At 45.1% G+C, this 17,606-nt stretch overlaps 3 long non-coding RNA genes across 6 annotated transcripts in view; all 3 read right to left on the bottom strand.

Annotated features, from left to right (window-relative positions):
• Positions 1-17,606, bottom strand: part of LOC133392954 (uncharacterized) — a 57,882-nt gene that overhangs the window by 20,361 nt on the left and 19,915 nt on the right. The gene's annotated exons all lie outside the window — the stretch shown is intronic.
• Positions 8,608-10,718, bottom strand: LOC133393571 (uncharacterized). Of its 4 annotated transcripts, XR_009766260.1 has the most exons (6): positions 10,285-10,407; positions 9,990-10,194; positions 9,622-9,914; positions 9,265-9,525; positions 8,814-9,062; positions 8,608-8,722 (listed from the first exon to the last, which is right to left on the bottom strand). It is a non-coding gene; the product is annotated as an uncharacterized LOC133393571 (long non-coding RNA). The 4 variants fall into 4 exon arrangements; XR_009766261.1 differs by lacking the exons at positions 9,990-10,194; positions 10,285-10,407 and adding an exon at positions 10,578-10,718 and having other exon boundaries at positions 9,622-9,797; XR_009766258.1 differs by having other exon boundaries at positions 9,990-10,407.
• On the bottom strand, positions 10,726-12,487 carry LOC133393570 (uncharacterized). The gene is made up of 3 exons (XR_009766257.1): positions 11,086-12,487; positions 10,890-11,017; positions 10,726-10,811 (listed from the first exon to the last, which is right to left on the bottom strand). It is a non-coding gene; the product is annotated as an uncharacterized LOC133393570 (long non-coding RNA).

Below are 17,606 nucleotides of genomic sequence, written 5' to 3'. Positions count from 1 at the left end.
ACCGTAATTAAGTAAATTGTACAACCGAACTGTTTTATCTCTATCTAAATATATTTGTAGTCCTGTAGTGCTTGTAGTTCGGCTTCTCTTCTTCAAGTGTCGTAGAACGGTAGCGGAAGCGATCGCAGTGTATATAGAATCTAGCTATTCATACCACGGTGTGTATAGAAGGTAGTTGTTCATACCACGGTGTGTATGGGGAATAGCGTATGACAGCTCCAGTGCTGCCAGAAGTGTAGCTCAGATATAACAGCTCTTCCGCGCAAAATAGAATTCGTTGTTATAGGTTGAGCCTTTGCGGAGTCTTGATGGTCCGCAGAGAACGACGCAACCTTTGGTCCACCGGCAAGTCCGCTGACCCTGTGGGTTGATCAATTGCAGCTGTTTCGTTAGAAATCGGTAGTTGGATACCCGTTTGAAGATTAGGAGTAGTCGGGATAGCAGGGAGGGACATGTCAGTGGATGTATAAGTGTTATTGTAGTTGTATGTATTTGTAGTAATGTCTGGAGTGACTGCGATAGTGTTGTCGTAGAAATTTTCACCACCAATCTCTTCACGGCGCAAAGAAATTTCTTCCTTAGTAGATTCCGATAGCCCTGCACCAACACTACGTAGTTGATCGATATGCCTTTTCCAGGTCCGCCCGTCATTAAGTTTCACTAAATAGTGGAGTTTACCTAGACGTTCTTTAATTGTCCCAAACTCCCACTTGTTTCCGTGAACGTATTCTCGAGCTGCAATTTTTGATCCAGTAGTCAATGCACGTATTTTAGACTGAACTTCATTTGAGTTTGGATCGTTTGATGGTATCATGAGATCCAGCTTTGAACGGATCTGACGACCGAACACTAATTTTGAAGGTGAAAATCCGGTGGCTGGGTGAATCATTTTACGGTATGAGAGCAGTATATTGCAATTTTCACTGTGAACTTCCCCTCGATCACATTGTAGCGACTTTAGTTTAGATTTCATTGTTTGTATAAATCTTTCAGCCTGTCCATTAGTGGCTGGATGGTACGGAGCACTAAGTTTATGAGTAATTCCGTTTAGTTTAAGAAATCTTGAAAATTCAGTAGAGGTAAATTGAGGACCGTTGTCACTCACAAAGACAGAAGGTAATCCATAAGTACTGAAAAACTTCCGGCACAAACGAATTGTCGTTTCCGTAGTCATGTTTTTCACAACGTAGACCATAGGCCTGTAGCGACCAGACCGCCATCTGGCGTGAGAATCGTGAGCGATCGTGACATCCAGGGACAAAGACACGGATCTCCGTGGAGCGCACTCACCAGGCACACGAATGTGTCAAAGTGACGTGCGCCGCGTGTCCAGCGCTACACTTCCTGCTGTCAGCGAGCACATTCTCTCTCTTGCGACCCAACCTCGAAAGCGAACAGACCTCTTCCTTCGCTCCGCGCTCGAAAATTCCTAAACGTGAAACCCTCTCGAACGAACGTGCGCAACCGTTCATATTATAGTGTAAAATAAAGTTCATTATTACCTACTCACGAAACCCAACGCGTTCGCGACATAAAAATAGGGACAAGATTAATCCGAACTAAATCGACCCCCCCTAAAGGCCACTTCGAGTATGCGTCAATTAATATGTGGTAGTAAAGTCCCATGAATGGGCCAGCATAGTCCGCATGAACACGCTGAAACGGTTCCGTAGGTGTTTCCCAACAATGAAAAGTGACTTTGGGAGGTTTAGCCTTTGCAGCCTGACAGGAAGCACAATCGTTGACCAGATTTTCGATGTCTCTGTCTATGCCTTCCCACCAACAATAACTCCGAGCAAGTGATTTGATTCGTGTTATACCGAAATGTGTTGAATGGAGTTCTTCAAGCACCTTTCTTCGCAATGCAGGTGGTATGTATACTCGGCTACCACGCTTCAAGCAATCTTTATGTATGTTGAATTCTTCCTGATTCACACCAAATCTATGTTTCCCTTCAACTGAGTTTCCAGTTCTTAGGGCACGTAGCAATTCGCGAACATTCACATCCGCTAGGGTAGCTGCACTCAATTCATCTACAGTCAGTGGGAGTGTTTGTATTGCATCTACCTCGACTACCTCCGGTTCTTCAATTTCCGATTCAGGGTCAGTAGTTGAAACCGGTAGGCGAGACATAGCATCGGCATTGAAATGTTCCGACGAACGGCGATGTCGAATCTTATAATCGAACGCTTGTAGGAATGCCGCGTAATGCTGCATGCGCATTGCGGACATAGTAGGAAGTCCTTTAGATTCCGAAAAGATTTGGCTGATAGGTTTATTGTCTGTTACCAGAATAAATTTGCGACCGTAAAGGTATTGATGAAACTTGCGAACACCAAAAATGATTGAGTAGGCTTCCTTATCGATCTGAGAATATTTTTGTTGCGTTCGAGTAAGGGTCTGAGATGCGTACTGTAATGGCCGTTCAGTTCCATCAGGATATTGATGACTAAGAACTGCCCCAACCCCGTATGGGGACGCGTCAGTAGCTAAAATTACCGGAAGTGACGGGTCATAATGTACTAAAAACCTATCGGATTGCATCTCCCTTTTTACCAATGTAAACGATTTATCACAATCAGCACTCCACACAAATGGAACGTCATCTTTAAGTAAATTATTCAGTGGGTACAAAATAGTACTGAGGTTAGGGAAAAATCTACCATAGTAGTTAATGAGTCCAACAAAAGATCATACTTGCTCCTTATTTTTAGGAATAGGCATGTTTTGTATTGCATCAATCTTTTCGCGGATTCCTTGCTTGTCCACCATGTACCCGCAGTACTCAATTCGATCAGAGAAAAAGTCACACTTTTCTCTATTGACACGCAATCCATATTTATCTAATCTTTTAAGTACTTCCTCAAGTCTAAGAAAATGCATTTTTGTATCAGAACCAGTAACGCGAATGTCATCAATGAAGACAGTAACGCCAGGTATGCCCTGCAAAATTTCCTCCATCAGACGTTGAAAAATTGCAGGTGCGGAAGCAACTCCATACATGAGTCGAGTGGGACGAAACAAGCCTCTATGAGTGCTCAATGTAAGTAAGTCCCTATCGTCGGGTCGAACTTCGAGTTGTAAGTAAGCTTGCGAAAGGTCCAATTTTGAGAATGTCTCCCCTCCCGCAACAGTAGCAAAAAGTTCTTCGACCGTCGGAAGAGGATATTCATCCACCAGTAAGTTTGGGTTAAGAGTAATTTTGTAATCGCCGCACAACCGCACTTTGCTTCCGGCTTTCCTAACAGCAACAACAGGTGTAGCCCACTCTGAGTGGTCCACTTTTTCCCATATGCCTTCTTTCACGAAATGATCAATTTCCTTATCAACCGTGCTGCGCACTGCAAATGCCACTGGCCTAGCTTTTATGTATACCGGTTTTGTATTTTTCCTAACAGTAAGTGTAGCTTGTATTCCTTCAATTTTACCAACACGTTCATCAAAGACACGTGAAAATTTTGTAAGTAAGTTATTCAATGCATTAGAGGTAGACTGATTTTTGCCACTACAGTAGGAAACTGAATGTGTACCTGGTTGGAATACACGATTGAAATCTAAATTCAAAGCAAGTAGCCAATCACGCCCTAACAACGGATGTCTACTAGATTCTGCGACATGTAGAGGCAATGTAAATTCCTCACCATTTGCAACTACTTTTACCGTTATTTTCCCAAGCACACCAATGTCATTATCGCAGTAACTCACGAGTCGAATGTTAGTAGGGGAAATGTCAAAATTAAAGTATTTTCGTTTGTCTTGTAGGTTGATTAAGGATACGGGTGAACCAGTGTCGACCTCGAACGTTAGCTGTTTTTGATTTATCCACAGACTCAACAAAAAATTACCAGCAATACCTTGGATCGCGTTCAGGTGTAACACATCCTTCATAACACACGGCTGCTCCTCCAGGTGATGTGCGTCATCCGTCCCCTTCTCGTTGGTCTTGGTGAGACACATCTTCTCAAGGTGCCTCGCTTTCTTGCAGTATTTGCAGATCGTAGCTTTATGTTTGCATTTGTCTGCGTAGTGGTCAGGATCCCCGCAACGATAACATCGTTTATTTCCACCATTCTGCTTGTTCGACAGGCGACCGGAACTTTGACTGGAACTGGCTTGGCTCGATGACTGGAAACTTTTTTTTAGTTTTGTTTGCTCCATGCTCGATGTACTGAACCTCACTTTTTTGACGTGAGTTGTGCATTTCATCGGTTCCACGATGAGACATTTCCATTCCGAATGCGATCTCCTTTGCCTTTGTCAAGGTTAAGTCGCGCACTTCCAGCAATCGAGACTGTATCACACGGATCTGGATGCCAAAAACGAACTGGTTCCGGAGGGCCTTGTCCATGTAGTCCCCGAAATTGCATGTTTGGGCGAGCTTCTCCAAATGCATTAGGTAATCGCTTAGAGTTTCTTGCTCTAGCTGTTTACGGCTCGCAAACTTGAAATTCTCCAGTATTTCCAAAGGAGTAGTACTGTAATGTTCCTTCAGTAGAGCTACAATCTCGTCGTACGTTTTCGTATGTGGCTCAGCATTTTTCAGCTTATTGCACAGCACATCGTATGTAGGGCCGCCCATGTAGTGTAGCAGAAAATCGCGTTTATCGGCTTCACGCACGTGGTAAATCCGGAATGAAATTTGTAGTCGATTTAACCATCGGTCAAATTTCGATGAAGCAGGATTGAATGGCTCGAAATGAAATGTAACTGGTACCGCAGCACCATTCACAGCAGGCAAAGCGGGACCGGCGACTGCCGGATCGTCGACAACCGGGTTAGGAAGCGCCATTGTAATGTAAAATTACGCAGTAGACAGCCAAATTCACGATGCAGCAACATTCACGTAGCTTCGTACTTCTCGTCGCCAAATTGTTGTAGATGGGGCGGAACCGTAATTATGTAAATTGTACAACCGAACTGTTTTATCTCTATCTAAATATATTTGTAGTCCTGTAGTGCTTGTAGTTCGGCTTCTCTTCTTCAAGTGTCGTAGAACGGTAGCGGAAGCGATCGCAGTGTATATAGAATCTAGCTATTCATACCACGGTGTGTATAGAAGGTAGTTGTTCATACCACGGTGTGTATGGGGAATAGCGTATGACAGCTCCAGTGCTGCCAGAAGTGTAGCTCAGATATAACAAACACGTTTTCCGTATTCTGTCTTAAAGCAAATTAACAAGGGAGCAATGTTCATTCTTTTAACCTTACTTTTCACTTGGGTAGTCCTGCATTTAAGCAAATTTTCAATTGGCTTCATTTTTCATCAGCTTTTACGCAAGGCCGAATTGAATCGGGTGTCACTGCATTTAAGCAAATTGCAATACAAATGTACTTTCAACCACATTTCCCTTCTTTCACATTTCCGAAGTAACAAAACGAAGTAAGCCTACCAATCGTATTCATTGTATCTTGCTGTCTGATTTTGTTCCACTGCTAGTTCTCTTTGTTTCTTTTTACTCGTCGCCAAATGTAGTATCGTATAATGCACGTCTTGACTCCTCGTAGTTCCACATGCGATTGCTCTTTATTGTTTTTCCATCTTTCATCTGTCAAGCAACATAACAAGGTTTATATGTACAACGTATCTATAAGGTTGCTAAACTACAATGATGCCATAGCCGCACTGAGCATGGACCTCGTAGCTCTACAAGAGATTCGGTGGCTAGGGAACGGTGTGCACAACCGGCGTGGTAAGCAATGCTACGACATCTACTACAGCTGCCACGACCGCCACCGTGTGCTCGGAACGGGTTTCGCCTTAGGTCCCCGGATTTCAAGGCTATAAACGATAGGCTATGCACCCTGCGCATGCGAGGCAAATTCTTTTAAATAAGCCTCATTAGCGTTCACGCCACTACCGAAGAGAAAGAGGAAGATGAGAAGGACCTGTTTTACGGCCGCATCGCGAGAATCATAGATGCGCGCCCCAGGCATGGCCTCATAATCGTCCTAGGGGACTTCATCGCAAAAGTCGATAGGGAGCCAATGTACCGCCAATACACTGGCTGTCACAGTCTGCATGAGCACAGTAACGATAATGGTAGTAGATTGGTCCAGGTCGCCGCAGCGAACAATCTGATTGTAAGAAGTACCAAATTTGCGCGGAAGGACATCCTCAAAATTACGTGGGCGCACCTGGATGGAGAATCTTTCAACCAGATTGACCACGTGTTAATAAGCCGTCGACGACAGTCGAGTCTGTTAAATGTCAGAACATATTGAGGAGCCAATATCGATTCCGATCACTACTTTGTTGACTTAGTGATACGTTGTAGAATCGCCCGCCTCTGCACCGATGGGGGTGGAGAAAACACGCAACCTGGGCTCAACACGGGGGAAGGATGCACCTCCAATATAAAAAAACACCGTCATGAACCAGCAGTGGACCTAACGGTAGGCGGACTAGGCGGTCGCCGAAGATCTCTAGTCTGTAGTATGCCGTATGTCTATAAGTGGACAGATTATTAGCGACAAGGGCCCCCGGAAAGATGGTCGTTAGGGCTCCGTGACTGGAGAACCATTGGCACCTCCCCTCCCCCCATGGCGACAACAATTTTAGGGCCTATGACCAATGATCGTAGGGGTCCCATGGCCACCCCCTCTCCCCCACATCCGTCGGCAATTTAAGTATACCGTTCAATCTTCCACCAGCTGTGTGCTAGTACCCCCTGCTCCCGGTCATCAGTTACCATTGACAGGGGCCTCAATTCGTCTTTCCGCCTTTCATGAACACCTTCCTTTCTTTGACCGATGGATCATAACATTCCGGAAGAAAACACATTTGGCGAAAGTGTTGCACACACACATACGCTCACACCCACGCGCAGATGGCTCAGGATATCTATGAAATCTACAGCATACGAAAGCAAAAGCTTTCAGCACGATGACATGTCCCTGGGTCTACCAGTGAACTTTCCAGGATGCTGGTTTCACAATCAGCTTGCGTTCTTGATGCTGGTGGAACGGAAAGTTGATGAAAATCAGTGCCGGGCTGAACGTGTCAATGCGAATTAGGGTTCAGCGCGTTGCACAGCAAATCCTCCAGCGTAAACGAGCGATTCCTTAGTCATTTTTATATTGCAGTGTTTGAACTCGTTGCGATTTTTTGATTTGTGAAAATGCAACTTCATCGCCGCAATGTTTGTTAATGGCTTTTAAGCGCCACAGCAACTCATGATCATTGACCACACGCGAGAAAGAGATGGCGCTATGGAGGGAAAAAGCGCGGACGACGGCTGACAGCGATTGGCCGTCTGACATCCAAACCATCGACAGCGCGCGCATATGCGAGGGGTATGATGCGGAGCCAGGGACGGGTAGCTCGACAAGCTGCTTTACAAATTTGCCGTTGGAGGGAAAAAGATGGCATGATAAAATTCTCCGAACGGCATGATTTCTTCCGTCGCTTTGCGTAGCGGGAGCCACCAGATCAGAGTGACCAGAAATACCGATTTATCTGTATTCCTACCGATTTTTGATATGCCTACCGATTCACAGATGAGCCCCCTAAAACTACCGATTTTTCATTTATCCTACCGAAAATCACAGATTTTTTCGTAATACTGACCAAAAAGTCATATTACCATTTCCCAAATCACTTAATGTATTAAACTCTATATGGAAATCAATGGCAACCAGAACCAGAACTTCAACAGAGACAACTAAGGCCCGTGTCTGCACTTCATGAACTCGAACGCGCTGATAAAATTTTATATGCAATTTGACAGATAATGTAACCCGGCGCTCTAGCAGCAATAGAACACGACATCGAACATGAAAAATGTATAGGACTTCCCAAGCGCCACAGATTAAGCTTAAACGACTGGAAAATTGAATATCCATAGAAAAAAATGAAAGCTCCACAGCTTCATTGGTTTGATCAATAGATGGCGTATTACAACTCATCATTATATTGATATCCTTTTCTTGCAATGTGTTTCGACAAGTTTCATCTTATCATGACCTATATAACCTTATAACTTTCCGAGCAAAAATCTACATGAATGGTCGTGTGGTCAGATACGTGGGTATCAACACCGACGACCATTACTCAAATCTCACTTGCTTCAGTGCTGGTGATTTCCGTTGGAGTTTAGTATTTAAACAATCGTATCGCCGTTCTAGTTCTAGCGATGCATAACTTCAATGCGAAACCATACAACAGTACAGAGGAAATGAGAAAGCTCTCCTCCAAGCGATGAAGGCTCAACTGGTTGGGGTATCCCACCAACAGATAGCGCCATCAGCTTTTTTGCTATTTTTAGAATGCATGAGTCGTTTGCCATCTGCTAAACGAAGTCTTTCTATATTCCGTTTAGGTAGAGAGCTTGAGTCGTTTAGAAGGCGTTTAGTGGTCGTTTAGTAGATTTGTGGCACTTGGGTTCACATGTTCGATTTGTGGGTTCCCGGCAGGCAATTGACAGCTAAACTGACGGCGCCGGAGGAGGAGAAACGGGCGCCCAACCGTGCATGGCTCAGGCGCCCAACGGAAGACATGATTGGGCGTGGGGGGGTACGGATGAAACGGACCTCCCGTTCTTTCGTGTATTTTTTACATTCGTTTATCCGTGTATTTCTTTCATTCGGGTTGTATATCAACACAGCTAATTTTCAAATCGACCGTTATTTTATTGATAATTAAATATTCTAAAAATACACTATTTTTCATACAAACCTAATTCAGCGCACGAAAATGGCTATCACGGAGATTTCCAGCATTCACCTGTAATTAAATAAAAAAATAAAATATAGAATAAGTAAACAAAGTTATTTGCGTTTCATATAAATAAAGCGTAGAGAATGCAATACATTACTAGTAATTGTGAGAAGCCATGTTGTTTTGAACATGTTCAAACAATTTGTTGTAGCCGCCTAAACAAACATGCCTCCAGTTGAAATGATAGTATGACGACGAACGTGCAGGAGTTGCGTCGTCATCGAGGACTAAACCAGCTTCATCGTTTTGGCAGCATTCCGTGACCCAGATGTGATTGTCCTTCGTGATGAAGTGTAACTAGCCGACCGTACATGGTATGGCATTGATGAGAACGGCTTATCTGAAACTAAAGAAAGAAGAATAATATCAGTCAAGTGCATTTCATGCTGATCGTTCGTGATCGTTTCTTGTATGTATAAAGGAATAAGGGGGACATTTTTACAGATTTTTTCATTTGCACGCTTCCTACCCGCACCAGTGTAACCGGTGCTAGCGGACGAGCTAACACCCAATACTATGCCATAGATTTGGGCGCGGTTGTTGCGTACCTGTGGGCCCGACATGTTTTTACAATCTCGGAACGTCACCTCTGTGGTCCAAACATCTGTTTCAGAGCGCAAGTATCGCCTTGCAATCCTAACGCGTCTACCACGACCATTCGTTCGGCGTACGTTTGCTGCAGGTGGTTGCTGTTCGCTTGGGCTTGCGTCAATATGCTGCGCTTCGTGCGGTGGTGATGCACTTGATGTTACCAAATCACTGCGACTTCCGGACGGTTGTGAGAGGCAACTGTAGGTCTCACAGCACAGCTGAAATAGACAATATAACAGAAAAATATTGTTAGTGGAGCGCAATCCATGTAAACCATTAATTTTAATTATATCGTCAATTTGTCTTTCACTTACATTTTACACTGTCGCTAATTTCGGTAGCTTAGGTAAGCTAACAGTACGACGATGATCTGGATACCGCCAATTACCGGCTCGTAGATGCGTGAACGCATCACTGAAGATTTTGTACCTCCATAACAGTCCGTCTCAGACGACGAAATTATTAGCAGTTGCGATCTGATACACGACGCCTAAACGCAATGAGAAAAAACACATCAAAAACGTTTTAGATGAAAAATATAATGTCGGTGTAGCTTAATAAACATTAAAATGAAAAATTTATTTGGCTTTTTCACACGGCATATTAGCTGAAATGAAAAATAAACATTGTTAACCAGTTTATCAAACTGTCTTTATATTACTTTAGATACTGTCAGACTTACTTCAACTTTGCTTCAATTTAGCACGGTGGCCGGTGACCCACGGGGTTTTCCGCTGTTTCCAGTTTGTGGTAGTCCGGTGGTTTTTATAGAGCAGTGACTCCCACATTCTCCAGACGGTGCCGGAGGATGAGGAATAGGAACGCGTGCTCTAATTTTGTCTTTGGGGAGACATTAATCGAAGCAGGACAGGTGCAGTATGATCCGACTACAGCGCGATGGCGAGTAACCCGGAAACACCAAGAATGGGGACATACAATGCGGGTATGTGATAAGTAGCTTCGTCAGTCAGATGTACCAGTCCGTGTTGTTGGACAACTTCCGACGACAAATGCAGTGCCATCGGTGGTTCCGGTTGCCATTCCTCGTGCTATCCGTCCTCCCGGATTGCCGGTGCGTGTTGTTGGACAACTTCCGACAACAAGTGGTTTCAGTTGTCCAACAAGTGGTGCCTTCGGTGGTTTCAGTGGCCGTTCAGCGCGAGTCAACAAAGAATGCCAGTCCGTGTTGTTGAACAGGTGAAGGTAACGGATGAAGTGTCAGCGCTGGTCTCGAATGCCGGTGATGGTAATCATCATCGGTCAACATTACCTGGTGTTCCTGTACCATTCCGTCCGTTCCGTCCGTTCCGTCCATCAGTGGTACCGGTTGCTGATGCTCTACCGCAGGAATCAGGCATGAAGATCGGTAGACAACAGGCATTGGCGGGATCTGCAGTACCATCGATTGCATCGCTTGCATGTCCGCTGTTGTAAGACAACAATTACCCACCAGTGCTTCTGCATCGGTGATAGCGGCTGCTAGAGGATCTGTTTGTATTGTGAGCTGTACACCACCCAAAATGATCAGCGTTAATGTTCAAAAACCATCAACGAGTACTGCTATATCTGAGCAATTTTTTACCTGTGTTCCTAGCCAGATCCGTCCGCCAGGCAAGATAGTTGATGGTGGTAACCAAGTGCCATCGACAAGCACCGGTACATCGTACATAACGACTGAACGAGCAACTGGTCCTGTTGTGATAAATTTGCCTAAAAATATAACCAGGAAAAATGATCAGAAACCGTCAACGAGTCTGCTACGTTTCCGGTGTACGAACCTGTGCTGCCTTCATCACCAATAATGATGATCACCGACTATGAACACCAGGCTGCAGCAGGAGCAAATCAAGCAGTCCTTTCAATTACTTCTACAGAGCATTCTGGAAGCTGCTGCCTTCGTTGTCGGATGCTGTTAATGAAAATAGATGCACGCAGCGCACAGATTATGGTTATTTTAAATTAGCAGTCCACAATACTGAATCCTATGAAGGGTATGAGAAGAAATGCGCAGAGTTTATCAATAGAAAAAATCGAAAATGAACAAAAGTTTGATGCATTTGAAGCAAAAATAGCTGGAGATGATTTTGCATTTTGCAGTTATACTTAAATAATAGATGCAGATATCAGCCGCCAGGATGCCAACAACAGGATGCATGAGGCTTTAGACGTGTTGTTTGATGGGACTTTTCTTGCACGGTGTAGCTGGGAAGGATCGTCAGGAAAAAATAGCTTTTAGTAACTACCCAAATACAGTGCTTATTTAAGTCTATCGCCACAAACCACGTGGGAATAGACATAGATAAAGAATATGATAAAGAATATTTAAAATGAAAACTGACACAAGCACCGGCAAGAGTAAACATACAGGGAAATGTTAAAACAAGCTGCCATAGAAGGAAGAAATAAAAATAAATTTATTTAGTGTGGCACAATGTGCCGTAACTCTCTTCAATTCACAAACTTGATATAATTTCCACCTGAAACGAAATGCTCATCCGGTTATTGCTCTGACCGCGCAGTTCCCATAAGGCCCGCACCGACGATCTCAGGTTGTTGTAAACAAAAATAAGGATAAGAAATCTAAAAGTAAAAAGAATCAAAGTTTCCTTACCATCATGCCCACTTCTTTGATGGCTTTCCAATATCCTTCGCATGAAATCCGCTGGGTGCATACGAGGTGAATCGGATTTGTGTGCTTGGATTGTGGATTGCGGATTTGTGTGTCTTCGGACAGCTTGGAACACTTCTGAAGAACACTGATAACATCGATTATTCATAATGTTAAACGGCAAATTTTATACGATAAGTTATTTAATTGCAGCGTAATGAAAAATTACAAATACAACAACTTTAATTAACATACCTTCCTGCGGAGGCAAATAGCTGCACGTATCTAACCTCCATCTATAGTTTTCTCCTGGTAAAGGATAAGGACACCCAAAAATATGGAAAATTAGATAGGTACAACCGAACATTAGACGGATACGTATACATATTTCTAATTTATAACACTTTAGCACACATTTTTGCTTCACACTAAGCACAACAAACAAACATATGAAGCTTAAATATTTCAACGCTTCAATATTCGCCAACAGCACACAAGTGAATAGCACCTATGGTCATTACTTTTAAGTTCACATTACAAACTTTAACACTGAAATTAAGCAACTAAAATACATGTTTATCACGAAGACGCTTCTGCATCAAACTCTTTCACTTTGTAAACATAACCTCGCTCCATCTTCGCTGCCTAAAATAACACACACACATCCATACACTGTACGTCGCCACATGCCGTTTGGTGCTGTTGCACGCACACAGTTGCAGTTCATCAGCGCTCGTCCGTGTTTCTTCCTGCTTTTCCATGCGTTTCAACACCCCTCGCCCTAGTATGAAACGTCAATTGCCTGCCGGGTTATCACATCGAACATGTAAAACCCCATATATTTTTAATGTTCGATATCGCGTTCGATTGCAGCTAGAGCGTCCCAATCATTTGTTGGGTTGAATGCCCTAGTACAATTTTCCGACCAACACTTCAGAAAGGCCTCATGTGACCGCCCGCTGCGCAAATTCGAGCAGTTTTCTGCGTGGTTTTTTGCGTCGTTTTGTGTCAAAAAATACGCAAAAAAATACGCTAGACTTCAGCCAAAACTACGATAGCCAGCGTATTTATTGCAGTTTTTAGGTGCGGAACGAGCGCCATCTGTTGAAGGAATGGATGAACTATTTCAGACGGTGGAGCAAAAAAACGGCCGAAAAATTCAAAAATATTGGCGCCCATCCTTCCTCCTCCTCTTCCCCTAACTCCCTTCCCCTCCCTGCCTTGCCTTATACTTGCGCTTCAGCCCGTGCCTTTCGCCGTCAGCTGATTGTGTGTATGCGTTGGTGTATATGTACATTGCGGTTGTGTATTGTAATTGGTGGGTGTTAGCATTTATTTATTCGTGTGTGACCTTGACGATGCGGGAGAAGCTGGTTCATTTTGGGATTTAAAGTGTTATCGGTGTATTGATGGTTTATTTTATTTCGTGCCGCTGCTGATGAGGCCATTTAATGCCCGTGCCAATCGAGGGTGAAGAAGCCAATTTCAAACAAGCGTACGAGAACGTCTAACACTGATCTATTTTTTTTTTAAATCTGAACATGTTTGATGCTTCAACGACCTTCTAAACATCATGTAGCACGGTGTATAGTGGCAATAAAAATTTTTTTTTTCAATGTGCCGGAATTTGTCTCGAGTTTTCTGGCCACGACACACACACACGGACACACACAGCGCGGGGAAAGTGATCGTCCACTCTATCATGCCGCGATCCCCCTCCCCTCCCGGTGCTTTGGATGAGGATGCGCTACAAGTTAAGCCAGCAATTCTACCGATAAGGTAGCGGAAATCGATCGTGCGTGTACGCGCGTTCGGGGGTGCGTTCTCGCGTACGCGCGTGCATGCGTGCGTGCGCGTGTGTGTGTGTGCGTGCGGGAACCCCAAAACTGTTTGATTCTGATGCGTGCATTGTCACCGGCTGCGTCTACACACTCCATGCATTCTCAGAAAACGCACTGTACGCCGCCCGGTCGATTACCGCTACCTAGGAGACAATACAACCATTTCATTGGCACCACCATCTTTGCGACCGGTTCTGCTGTTGGGGGTATTAAAAAGACAAACGATCGAAGCAAACGTGCATGTGATATGTTACACATTTCTTTCCAAATCCGCTAGCGGACGCAAGTGGAAACAAAACTTGAATTGAATTCATACAAAAGAGAATTCTGGTTTGGTTTATTACGGTGCGCATATGATACTGCACCTGTCCGTCCAGAATCTGGTGGCTTGTTGGTTTTGAGTCGGTATCATGACGCCGTGCGACCGGCACTGCCTTGGAATGGGTTCGGATCGGTAGGTTCATGTTTTGGTCGAGTGCATTCCGTGCATTTGTCGCGTCACAGCGGTAGCCCAGCAGCAACAAAGTCAAGACAAACTCTTACCCGGGTGTGGACTGCTATGCTAAGTTCTTTTTATTATTATTGGCGTAATAGCCAACGCGATCATGCCGGCCTTTTCAGGACTTGAGTACCACGTAGCCGGAGCCGGTGACTAACCCCTTGCTACGGCGCATGGTTCATACGCGATTAGAACCCACGACGTGCATGCAGATGTGCGGAATGATGGCGGTGCCGCGGGCCCGCTCCTATCCAGTGTGCAACTTGCATACTGCCACACTGTCTCCTGCCCGGTGCATACGAAGCAGGCAGGGGGAAGGATGCACCTCCACCATAAAAAAAAACCGTCATGAACCAGCGGTGGATCTAACGGTAGGCGGACTAGGCGGTCACCGATGATCTCTAGTCTTTGATATGCCGTATGTCTACAAGTATTAGCGACAAAGGCCCCCGGAAAGATGATCGTAGGGATCCCATGACCATCCCCCTCCCTCCCCGCTGGCAATTTAAGTATACTGTTCAATCTTCCAACAGCTGTGTGCCAGTACCCCCTGCTCCCGGTCATGCACAGCGGGAAAGGAAAGGTACGAATATGTTAGTGGAAGGGAAGGAAGGGAGGGAGGGTGGGAGGGAGGGGAGGAGGGCAGGAGGGAAGGAGGGAAGGATGGAAGGAGGGAAGGAGGGAAGGAGGGAAGGAGGGAAGGAGGGAAGGAGGGAAGGAGGGATGGAGGGAAGGGAAGGGAGGGAATCCCTCCTTCCCGTCTTTCCTCCTTACCTTACCTAAGGGAGGGAATCCCTCCTTCCCTCCTTCCCTCCTCACCACCTTCCCTCCTTCCCTCCTCCCCTCCCTCCCACCCTCCCTCCCTTCCTTCCCTTCCACCAACATATTCGTACCTTTCCTTTCCCGCTGTGCATGACCGGGAGCAGGGGGTACTGGCACACAGCTATTGAAAGATTGAACAGTATACTTAAATTGCCAGCGGGGAGGGAGGGGGATGGTCATGGGATCCCTACGATCATCTTTCCGGGGGCCTTTGTCGCTAATACTTGTAGACATACGGCATATCAAAGACTAGAGATCATCGGTGACCGCCTAGTCCGCCTACCGTTAGATCCACCGCTGGTTCATGACGGTTTTTTTTTTTATGGTGGAGGTGCATCCTTCCCCCTGCCTGCTTCGTATGCACCGGGCAGGAGACAGTGTGGCAGTATGCAAGTTGCACACTGGATAGGAGCGGGCCCGCGGCACCGCCATCATTCCGCACATCTGCATGCCCGTCGTGGGTTCTAATCGCGTATGAACCATGCGCCGTAGCAAGGGGTTAGTCACCGGCTCCGGCTACGTGGTACTCAAGTCCTGAAAAGGCTGGCATGATCGCGTTGGCTATTACGCCAATAATAATAAAAAGAACTTAGCATAGCAGTCCACACCCGGGTAAGAGTTTGTCTTGACTTTGTTGCTGCTGGGCTACCGCTGTGACGCGACAAATGCACGGAATGCACTCGACCAAAACATGAACCTACCGATCCGAACCCATTCCAAGGCAGTGCCGGTCGCACGGCGTCATGATACCGACTCAAAACCAACAAGCCACCAGATTCTGGACGGACAGGTGCAGTATCATACGCGCACCGTAATAAACCAAACCAGAATTCTCTTTTGTATGAATTCAATTCAAGTTTTGTTTCCACTTGCGTCCGCTAGCGGATTTGGAAAGAAATGTGTAACATATCACATGCACGTTTGCTTCGATCGTTTGTCTTTTTAATACCCCCAACAGCAGAACCGGTCGCAAAGATGGTGGTGCCAATTAAATGGTTGTATTGTCGCCTAGGTAGCGGTAATCGACCGGGCGGCGTACAGTGCGTTTTCTGAGAATGCATGGAGTGTGTAGACGCAGCCGGTGACAATGCACGCATCAGAATCAAACAGTTTTGGGGTTCACGCACGCACACACACACGCGCACGCACGCAAGCACGCGCGTACGCGAGAACGCACCCCCGAACGCGCGTACACGCACGATCGATTTCCGCTACCTTATCGGTAGAATTGCTGGCTTAACTTGTAGCGCATCATCATTCAAAGCACCGGGTGGGGAGGGGGATCGCGGCATGATAGAGTGGACGATCACTTTCCCCGCGCTGTGTGTGTGTCCGTGTGTGTGTGTCGTGGCCAGAAAACTCGAGACAAATTCCGGCACATTGAAAAAAAATTTTTTTATTGCCACTATACACCGTGCTACATGATGTTTAGAAGGTCGTTGAAACATCAAACTTGTTCAGATTTAAAAAAAAATAGATCAGTGTTAGACGTTCTCGTACGCTTGTTTGAAATTGGCTTCTTCACCCTCGATTGGCACGGGCATTAAATGGCCTCATCAGCAGCGGCACGAAATAAAATAAACCATCAATACACCGATAACACTTTAAATCCCAAAATGAACCAGCTTCTCCCGCATCGTCAAGGTCACACACGAATAAATAAATGCTAACACCCACCAATTACAATACACAACCGCAATGTACATATACACCAACGCATACACACAATCAGCTGACGGCGAAAGGCACGGGCTGAAGCGCAAGTATAAGGCAAGGCAGGGAGGGGAAGGGAGTTAGGGGAAGAAGAGGAGGAAGGAATGGGCGCCAATATTTTTGAATTTTTCGGCCGTTTTTTTTGCTCCACCGTCTGAAATAGTTCATCCATTCCTTCAACAGATGGCGCTCGTTCCGCACCTAAAAACTGCAATAAATACGCTGGCTATCGTAGTTTTGGCTGAAGTCTAGCGTATTTTTTTGCGTATTTTTTGACACAAAACGACGCAAAAAAACTACGCAGAAAACTGCTCGAATTTGCGCAGCGGGAGGCATGATAAAATTCACATTTGAGTAATGGTCGTCGGTGTTGATACCCACGTATCTGACCACACGACCATTCATGTAGATTTTTGCTCGGAAAGTTATAAGGCTATTTAGATCATGATAAGATGAAACTTGTCGAAACACATTGCAAGAAAAGGATATCAATATAATGATGAGTTGTAATACGCCATCTATTGATCAAACCAATGAAGCTGTGGAGCTTTCATTTTTTTCTATGGATATTCAATTTTCCAGTCGTTTAAGCTTAATCTGTGGCGCTTGGGTTAGAAGGCTATATAGGTCATGATAAGATGAAACTTGTCGAAACACATTGCAAGAAAAGGATAGCAATATAATAATCAGTTATAATACGCCATCTATTGATCAAACCAATGAAGCTGTGGAGCTTTCATTTTTTTTTCTATGGATATTCAATTTTCCAGTCGTTTAAGCTTAATCTGTGGCGCTTGGGATTCCATAATTTATGAA

The sequence above is a fragment of the Anopheles gambiae genome, chromosome 3 (assembly GCF_943734735.2).
Source record: "Anopheles gambiae chromosome 3, idAnoGambNW_F1_1, whole genome shotgun sequence".
Lineage (NCBI taxonomy): Eukaryota > Metazoa > Arthropoda > Insecta > Diptera > Culicidae > Anopheles > Anopheles gambiae.
The sequence above is the reverse complement of the archived record's forward strand: the minus strand, read 5'-3'. Positions and strand labels throughout refer to the sequence as shown.